The sequence below is a fragment of the Phalacrocorax carbo genome, chromosome 5 (assembly GCF_963921805.1).
Source record: "Phalacrocorax carbo chromosome 5, bPhaCar2.1, whole genome shotgun sequence".
Lineage (NCBI taxonomy): Eukaryota > Metazoa > Chordata > Aves > Suliformes > Phalacrocoracidae > Phalacrocorax > Phalacrocorax carbo.
The window spans coordinates 63,693,320-63,703,603 of record NC_087517.1 but is presented as its reverse complement, the minus strand read 5'-3'; the positions used below and the strand labels follow the sequence as shown (position 1 = coordinate 63,703,603).

Here is a 10,284-nt window from a genome sequence, read left to right as displayed (position 1 = left end):
TGTATATTCTCCTCTGGAAAACCAGTTTTGTGCAGCCTTACTTAACAGAATTCTAAGGATCACAGAAAACTTTTAGTTACTTAAGACAGAACAAGAACATTAATATTGTAAATTCACAGTTATTTCCCAGACTACATCTGTTTCTAGGACTCTGTGGTAACATAGATAGATGGCTTCAATGCAGAAATTATGCTATCTATGATAATAATTAAAAATTATCTGGAATAACTTTAAAAAAGCAACCCATGAGTAGTCAGAACAATGGGTATTTGTCTATAGTCTGTTCTCTAAAACAGTAGTGGATTTCCAGTATTTTCAACAGAAAAAGAACCCCACCTTAATCCATTTAGTATAACCTTAGGATTTTACTGCTTTTGGAAATAAGACTTTGTCATGGAAATGAAACAAGAGGGAATTCTACGGGGAAAAAACCCAAAGTGTGAACAGCGGAAAGCTGAAAAGAACACTGAGTCATCATTTGAGCTGAGTTTGAGAGTCTTTCAACTCAGAGATGACTTGAAGAGAAGGGAATTTTCAGAATAATGTGGTAAATGGATCATAGAATTGTGTAATACAGAAACTTCATTCCAGAAAAACAGCCTGAAAATGAAACAAACTCGTTTTCAACTACAAGTTGTCTAAAGACATAGTGTAGTTGGCTTAATTCAAACAATTCTCATTTACCTCTGGTGAGGATCTTCCCTAGTATCTCTAATTGAGAAATACTTTTGGAGATGCTGCTGCTGATTTTATAACATTTCTTAACTTTTCAAGGAAATCTATGATTACATTTTTTGTCACTGAATCTTTGGCTATTTAGCTTTCTCTAGCTAGGTCATGTAAGACACGAATCTTTTCAACAGGAGTAAAAATGGTATCGCTCCTCATAAGACTATCTCTGTGAATATTAGCCCAATATGAAGTTCTAAAGGAGGTTCAAAAGATTTTAAACCAATTTTAATAAGTAAAGGTTTTTATTAGTAGGTAAATTACATCATTCATCCTAATTTACTTGCACTTTTTAAATCTAGGGTTAGAATACATCATCTGTTCTTCAGAAGACATGTCCTTTGGAATATATAATTTAAATCCTTATACTAAACTTCAAAACATGTGAGACAGGATTCATAAGAAGACTTTGAAAATTCGTTGTGAGGAGATGCTAATACCACCTAGATTGAGGTACCTACTTGAAAAATCTAACTTGTACGGCTGATGTCCTTCAGCTGTATGTACAGTAAATAGAGACAGGATCTCCCAGGGGCTAGTTTGGAGAACCTAGAATGGGCTCCAAGCCCTAAATATTCCTCTGGAGGAACCTTTGTTAGCTGTACCTCAGGCAGACACGTATCCTTCAGTACTGGGAATATGTCCTTCCTAATGTACCAGTTGCTTACTACTATTTAATCTTGACATCTCTAGAATTAGTTTAGTACATGTAATTTAGAACATATACAATTCACAAATATTTATTGAGACAGAATGTACAAATACTTGTTCATAGTTGTTCTCTATGCTTAATTATTAAGTCCCTCAAAGAATATCCCTGTAAATTCCAACTGACTTGTAACATCAACTAATTACTCAATTTTTTAAAATAAAATAAGTTTTTTAATGATTGCCAAAGACAATCTTACCTGTCAAAGGAAAGAAAAAATATGGTTAAAATTTTCAGAGAAATGAGCAGAAACACACATTTTATCAGAATAGATGCGTTAAGTTTAATAATGATTTTAAAGCTTATAGGTGCAGGTCCTCAAGATCTCATGTGAGTTATGAAATCTAATTTTATTCTCATAACTCTGTAATAAAGTTTTATAAATGTTATAAAAAAGGTTTTTACTAAGAGTGAACAGAAACCTGAACTATCTGGCCAAGTAATAAAAATGCATTCCTTTGTTGCTATGTGTCAGACAAAAAGGTTTACGTGAAAATTGATCGATAAGTCTTCCTTTTCCACTTGAGTGCGTTCATTTTTTCTTCATAAGATAATAGGTTTTTTAATGGTTTTTCCATTAACATCTAACTTAACTGCTAGCAAAAAGAAGGCAAACATAAAAAAGGAGAGAAATTGTCAAGAAAAAGCTTAGTTCTCTTTTATGATATTGTGTTCCAATTTTGCAATGTGTTTGGTTGCTCTCATTTCTTACACATTACAATGGACAACATAACCCTGGGCTTCCTCCAGCATTGCAAAAGGCGTCGTAAAAGCACCTTGAGAATCCTTATCATAGAATCATAGAATAGTTAAGGTTGGAAAAGATGCTTAAGATCATCGAGTCCAACCGCTAACCTGTCACTGCCAAGTCCACCACTAAACCATATCCTCAAGCACCACGTCTACCCTTCTTTTAAATACCTCCAGGGATGGAGACTCAACCACCTCCCTGGGCAGCCTGTTCCAGTGATTGACAGCCCTTTCAGTGAAGAAGTTTTTCCTAATATCCAACCTAAACCTCCCCGGCGCAGCTTGAGGCCATTTCCTCTTGTTCTATCGCTTGTTACTAGAGAGAAGAGACCGACCCCACCTCACTACAGCCTCCTCTCAGGTAGTTGTAGAGAGCGAGAAGGTCTCCCCTCAGCCTCCTCTTCTCCAGGCTAAACAACTCCAATTCCCTCAGCCGCTCCTCATAAGACTTGTTCTCTAGACCCTTCACCAACTTCATTGCCCTTCTCTGGACACGCTCCAGCACCTCGATGTCCTTCTTATAGTGAGGGGCCCAAAACTGCACACAGTACTCGAGGTGTGGCCTCACCAGTGCCGAGTACAGGGGCACGATACCCTCCCTGCTCCTGCTGGCCACACTGCTCCTGATACAAGCCAGGATGCCATTGGCCTTCTTGGCCACCTGGGCACATGCTGGCTCATGTTCAGCCGGCTGTTGACCAACACCCCCAGGTCCTTTTCCTCCAGGCAGCTCCCCAGCCACTCCTCCCCAAGCCTGTAGTGTTGCATGGGGTTGTTGTGACCCAAGGGCAGGACCCGGCACTGAGCCTTGCTGAATCTCATATCGTTGGCTCCGGCCCAAGGATCCAGCCTGCCCAGGTCCCTCTGTAGGGCCTTGCCTTCCTGCCCTCCAGCAGATCAACACTTCCACCCCGCTTGGTGTCATCTGCAATTTTGGGATAAGCAGATCCGATATCGCCCGAGATATAAATGTGGAAAGGATAGTATGACTGTAAGAAAATTAACTCTCGTGCGGTATTCTAGGTGTGTGCACTCAGAATCACTGCTAGTTACCTGCTTTGGACACGTCTGTCCTGAAAAGGTGACAACGCATTGCTGGAAGATGGATCATTAGTCACACTTCCAACTGCTGATTATTTTGGATAGAAAAATCCGGTTTTTAAATGTTTTTAATAAAGAACATGCACACTTTAGAGAATAACTTCTGCTGCATTTGTTAGCTTTTGTTGCTGAATGTCTCAAAAATTCTTTTTTCACTCTGAATATTGCTTCTGCAGCTGAAGATCAATAATTACTTTCTCACCATCGTTGAAAAATAATGACATGTCCCTGTATTTGATCAGCTGCAAATTAGGCCTCTGGCTAAATGGCACCCCTTGGACAAGGGAGCTAGGATATAACAGGCAGATTAGTTTGCTGTCAGACATGTCAGCACAACGATGCAGACAGGAAGCAAAACATACTTTTTTGGTCACCTCCTCTTTTCTTTATGAATATAATAAATTTAACTGAGGAGACTGGTGCACTCAAAGTAATAGTTGTGCTTACCTGTTTTGCTGGATAGGGGAAGACTGATTTCTTAACTCTAGCAGCTTAACTCAACCACATAATGTTGTGGCCAGTTTCATGCTGTCCCAATCATACCTTGTGAATTTTGAAAATAAAAGGTACCCTTATACTACCTCTTTAATTAAGAATTATGTTTCATTACTACTTATAACTTCATTCATATGACGAGATTTAAAGAAAGCATTGCTTCCATTTTTGCTTTACCCTCCCCAGAATTACCTTATACTTCTATTTATACATGGTTGATGTGTTTATTATAGTGGAATGATTCCATACCTTTAAAGATTGCCATGCTGTTCTTGGAGACGACTTGTTTTAAAAGTATGCTTTAGTTAGTGTATGTCTTGAAAAAACAGTCTTTCCGTGTTCCTTCTTTTGTTGCAAGGAAGCTGGAAAAACTCCAGTGGTCTCTGGTATTACCGTTTATAAATTAGTATTGTATATATGTTTATATTTCACACAGTGCTGAATGGTTTTGGCCATACAAAATGGATAATGTGAATTAAGTTTATTCTTTAAACTGCTTTTTCCATATGTATGTAAACTCTGAAGAACCTCGATTTTCAACCAGAGAATTCTTCTCATGTCTTATTCCGTACATATTATTATTATTCTGAAAGGAAACACATGATGACAAAAATGAAAAATAGAGGGGGAAAGAAATAGGAAATAGAAAAAAGCAGGATGCTGTAAAGAAAAGAATTAAATTTTGTAATACTTTGGTGAATAAAATACACATTTCAACTAAATTCATTAGATCCAGCTCCATGTAATTATCCTGAATGCAAACTCAACTTGAATTTAACTTGCTACAGGAACTATGCAGTTTCCCTGTTTAAAAAGGCAGATTTTATCACCAGCTAAAGGCAGTTCAATTAAAATTGGAGGCTTAACCACCCAGAAGCCTGCTGGCACTGTCTTGATGAGCTGTAATTCTAATAGGAAACTCTTTGCAGTCAGTGCACAGCAAAGAACCGTAGCTGTTTTTTCAGTGATGCCCGTGTTCTTTGCAGAAGTTACCCATGTAGCACATCCAGAAAGTGGTTACATGAAGAGCTCTACAGATGAGAGGGGAATGAAGAAGCCTGGATCCGCCTGAACTACAGACGTGGTTCTTTCTTCTTTCATGAGAGGTCTTGATTTTCATCTCAGTATCCTCCAAAATATTTTTCCTTCAGATGTTTTTACTTAATAATTTGCTGACAGAGTTAAAAACTATTCTGTACACCCAAGCAAAGGCCAGAGGGGATTGGTTATATGCTAGAAAGCTTTTACAAGGAGGTGCCTAGCTTGAAGCACATTAAGATGAAAGCTGTAGTAACAGTAACTCAAGCCATTATATTTGAATCTATTTGTATGTTTTAGAGATTATCATAATTGATTCAGTGAAGTTGTAGCTCACAGCGTCTTTATAAGAAATATCAACACCGTTATTACTATTTGATTATTGTTAAACAATCTCTTTGTTAATCTTTCATTTCCTCACTAATGTTCCTAAGTTCAGTAGTAATGTAGACAAGAGTACTTTATTGCCTCTCTATGCTCTATTTCCTTCTCGTCTTCCAGCCACTGAATTCAGTTTAAAAAGCTCTTATGCCTTATGTAGTGTAAACTTCACAAGGCAGGACCTTTTTTCTTTTTTTTGAAAGTACCCTGAAAACAGATAATAACTAACAGCAGAGTTCCAACTGTAGCTGAAACATTTTCAGAGGACAGTATTCTCAGTTCATTAACTGTGATACTCCAATAATTAGAATGGAAACATATGACAGTTATTTCCCTCTATATTATTTATTTCAAGGTATGAGTAGATTCTTATGATACTGTTTGTAATTGTAATACAGCCTAAATGTTTACTACTGTTATGCAAATGTAAGGTATTTAATAGAGCTGCTTACTTTTTTTTTCAAATGTCAAATTCTTAATAAAAAATAACTTCCAAAATCTTTAAAGAATTTCTTAATATTGCATTTTTGCCCAGTTTCAATACTTAATATGCATACCAGTAGCCACAGCTGGCATAAAACCAGCCTATTTTTGTGGGTGGTGTTGACAGTGTTTTGCTTTCATCTTTTTCATACTTTCCAAGATTCTAGTAGCAGGCTCACCCTCTGCTGACACAGCATTTCCACAAGCAGTTTCCTTGTTCACTGTTGGGAATTGCGCCTGAGAAAGGACTGACTTCGCTCTGAAGGAAACAAGTGATCTAGAAGTGCCACCAGGAATCTCAGCATTGAAAGGTGTGAAGGATGGGGGCAATGACTGAGTTAAGGGGAAAGACCAGAACATCACAGAAAGAAAAAGGAGGAACATGGAAATGGAAGGAAAAAGCTTTTCAAGTAAAAGGGCTATTTCAAATCTTAGTTGCAGATGAGGTGTTAGTGCTTTGAAATAATTTCACACATTTTCAGTAGGTTTTGGGGCACTGGGAAGAAGTCAAAAGGTTAAGTCTTCCACTCTATTTTTAAAGTAATTTCACTGTTTTTAAGTCTACATTCATCTCTCAAAAGATTTCTTTACATAAAAGGAAGAAAGACAAGTAAAAATTCGAACTGGTAACTTTTTAGTGTTATACCATTTTTTCTTGTATGTATGATCATGGTAACTTTTTCAATCTCATCTTTGAAGAAGAAACTACTGATGTATTTTAGGTCCTTTAAAGTCACCTAATGTAGTATCTTTACTTTTTTCAGAATCTAATAATAATGAAAAAGAGCAAGATTAGTTGTTAAAAGGGACAATGTCAAGTTTTCTTTCTTCTGACTTTTGAAAATAGAAGGTACCTTGGAATCAGTGTTTCCTCTACAGGAGAATGCATTGGGAGGGTTTGGAATTTTAATTAAATGTGACCCTCAAACTAATTGTGCTCTAATATTACTACTAAAGTTTCACTGAGAATACATAGCATTTTTGTTGATTTTCTACAGCAATGCCCCTCAAAAAGGGAGATTACTTACACATAACAAGAATTCTTAAAGATATGTTTTCTACATATTAATTCCCACAGTTGATGCATGTTTTAGTTTTTTCTGCAATTCACAGTATACCACCTCGATGTATTCAAAGCACACCCTTCTTAGAATACACCCTGTGTCATCTCAGGTCTGTTACACAAGGGTTTGGAGACTCCGAGAAGGAGGGGAAGGAGGGAGAGGACACAACCTGAAGAACTCCTGTCGTTGCAGAACTGCTCTATCAAGTGCAACATCTGTCCTATATTCTTCTGCAATAGTGTTGCAGCTGGTGAAAATGTGGATTGAGCTTTACCTGGCTTAACTTGTGCTCTAGATGCATGACAATTTGTTTCAGCTAGAAAAGACAGAATATTTCCTCAGAAATTTAAGAGGTTCTCCATTTGTGTTGTATTCATGTTGCATATGGGTTTTGCTTGCATTGTAACAATTTTTTCGTCTTGTGGTAATGTACAGGCACCCTCTCATCAACACCGAAAGAAACAGTTGAAGGCTCACATGTCCCTCAATGCAAAATATTTTCTTAGGAAATCCTGTAGCATCGTGTGCGGTTCTGAGGTATGTTCTTCTGAGGGCAGCAAAGTAATTCTCCTGACATCTGTTCTGTAAACTATATATGAACCTCCATTTTTCTACAGGTGCTTTAGAGTACTGATTTTTGTATTTTCCTTTTTTCCTGGGTGCCATTCTTTCTGCTGTGCTTTTTTGCTTGCTCAGGTGCTGGTAATAGGCTTAGGCTCCAACTTAGCAAAGTATATGAGCTTAATTTTGTTGTGGTGCACAATGGATAGCTAACTTTGCTAGGTAAGGCCCTCAGCCCTGAGCAAATCCTTTCTCCTGCAGTTTGAACCTGCTTGATAGTTAGAGAGAAAGTCCTGCTCTTTAACAATTTTATGAAAACCAAGTCCTTGAGATTATAGTAGTTTTGATGTTGCTATCACTTACATGCTGTGGACTATGTCATAGCTGTTAAATATGTGATAATCACGCCACCAACTCTATTTCTGCTTCTGTCCAAACTTTTCTCACAAATATTGCTTCCAACCTGATAGTAAGCTTGGTAGAATTCCTGAAGACTCTATGCACAGTCTGAAAACTATTAGTTTCTTGACTAATCGTGTATTGAGCAATCTGTCATAAAGCAGCGGCCACATCTGCTGCTTACCTCGTTCTTCAGGTGGAGATGGGCACTCCTAGTAAGAGCTAGAAGTAAACTGGGAGTTTTGACATTAATAGAAAATTACAATAGTCATAACTGTGTCATAACGTTAATATCTATTTTTCATATTCTTAAATTGGACATTATTTAAAATGAAAAATAAGTAGTTTGGAACAACATTGTTTTCTTAACTTCTTTCAGCATACATGTAGATTATAACGATTTATTATTAGAAAACCATCCCAAAACATTCTTGATTTATTAAGGAAACCAAACAGCTTTTGGCCCTGTGTAAGTAATCACTTATTTTTATAAAAAAATCCAAAGAAAGAAGGCCATGGCATAAGGCTACCCAAAATGTCCCTTTAAAATTATTAATAATTTAAAATCTTAGTTATATGTATAAATATGGAGTTATTCTATCAGTAGAGATATAAGCTTATAAAGTCTATAGAGATAAGAGAAACAACAAATTCCTGAGCTGTATTTGCATATTTTGCAATATTGTAATGCATATCTCGGCTTCTTCTATAATTGATTTCCATGTATTTTGTTTTGAAGCTGCTACATCAACATTAAAGTGTCAGAGACTTCAATTTATATACCACTCTGCCCAAACTGGTAGTCCAGTCACAGAAATGGAGGCAGTCACAGCATGAGCTATTGTTTATTTTGTCTGAAAACACCTTGCAAATAAACGCTTTATGGTTATGAAATCCTCACGTTAATTATGGACAAGAAAACTCTTTAGACAAGAAAAGCATGAGATACACAGACAAACGCAGCTCTCTTGAGGATGCTGAGTGTGCAATATGGTCACTGATCTGTCACTGCTGATTTACCTTTGGATCACCTTAATGTTTCTGTAGCAGCAGGAAATATATCTTCCATGGGATGCTGTGAAGCTCAGAGATGTTGGTACCTTTCAGGTTTAATAACAACATGGTTTCTCATTCATCTAAAAATACTGGAATCTGATTTGTGGCTTTCAAATAGCTGATGCAAATTTTTAAAAGCCTTCTAGAAATTACTGTGTTTGTTAAAAAATTGTGGTACTTGACAGTCATGCCTACAAGTCAGGGTTCAATCGAAAAGTCCATATAAGGCTTAACCACAGGGAATATTTCCACAGCCAAAAATGGAAACATTTATGAGTAACTTACCTGACAAGTATTCACTTAAGAATGAATACAAGCCTGCCTTCAAATCTGTTCCTTTCATTATAGATATCTTATTATTCAGACTTAATTTAAAACACCTCTTTGGTTAGTTATTCAACTATGATAACACTTGTTTTCCTATGTAGTCAATAAAATACCAGAGTTTTAAGCAATTACATTTCCCTTAACTATGGGGTTACTGTAGAACTGGACACAACAAATGTTTTTACTCTTTTATTTGTTTGTTTGTTTCAGAGTATTAACAGGAAATTTAATGAAACTGGAGAAACTCAGGAGAACGCACAGATGTTACCTTGCAAGCTGGGATGTCTTACTTGCCATGCTGGGGAAAGGGAAGAATTATTTCATACAGCTGGGATGATTTTTGTGACTTTAGAAGTGAAAACTACTTACTTGTCATTCTGTAGAAATTACCACTGCTAGTGTCATGGGGAGGGAGAGGGAATTTAAGGATTTCATTTACACTCAAAATGTTAGTCTGGTTCAACCACACTGGAAAATAGCATTATGGAAAAATATATCTAGAGAAAGAAAGTAGATGAGATTTGCTAAATGAGACCCATTCATCAGGCTTGCGATTTACTTGTGGATGAGATGGAAAAATGAGGGAAGAGAAGAGTAACGAACTAGTAACAGCCAGGTTTAGATTATTCATCCTAATTCACTGTGACTTCCTATTTACATGGTTTTAAAATTAATTAGTGCATTAAAAGAAAACTTTTCATGCATTTTAGGTTTCACATACGCATCTGAAAACCTAGATACCAGACTCCTTTACTCACTTGGAGAACTTCTTTGGCTCTTGTGTTGTATTTGTTTTGACATTTTATTGCTTAATTCCTACTGAAGAGAAAGCAGCCTAAACTGCATTAAAATAAGAATATTATAAGTGGCATCAGTCCCTTGAAGTCACAGTCACAGATTAGATGATAAAGGTTCCTAGGACATGGATGCAATTAATTTAATTGCAAATGAATTTAATTCCAAAACAACGTCACTGAAATTTCTTTTAGATTCACTTGTGTCTGGTGAAAAAAAATAATTGAATGTTATCATGCATACAACAGTTTTAAAGCATCTGTTGCCTTTATAGGGTGGGAAATATATTTCTAATAAAGTCAAAGAAAAATCTTTGATTATCACGTGTACTATTAGGTTTATTTTAGGGTAAACTTCAAACATGTTAAATTACTTTTTCTAATTCTTTTAGAGATC

The 10,284-nt window shown here is 36.5% G+C and overlaps 1 long non-coding RNA gene across 1 annotated transcript; it reads left to right on the top strand.

The window, feature by feature from the left end:
• Window positions 1-5,850: 5,850 nt before the first annotated feature.
• Window positions 5,851-9,611, top strand: LOC135313703 (uncharacterized). Its single transcript, XR_010373239.1, has 3 exons — window positions 5,851-5,997; window positions 7,186-7,287; window positions 9,304-9,611. It is a non-coding gene; the product is annotated as an uncharacterized LOC135313703 (long non-coding RNA).
• The last annotated feature ends 673 nt before the right edge of the window (window positions 9,612-10,284 follow it).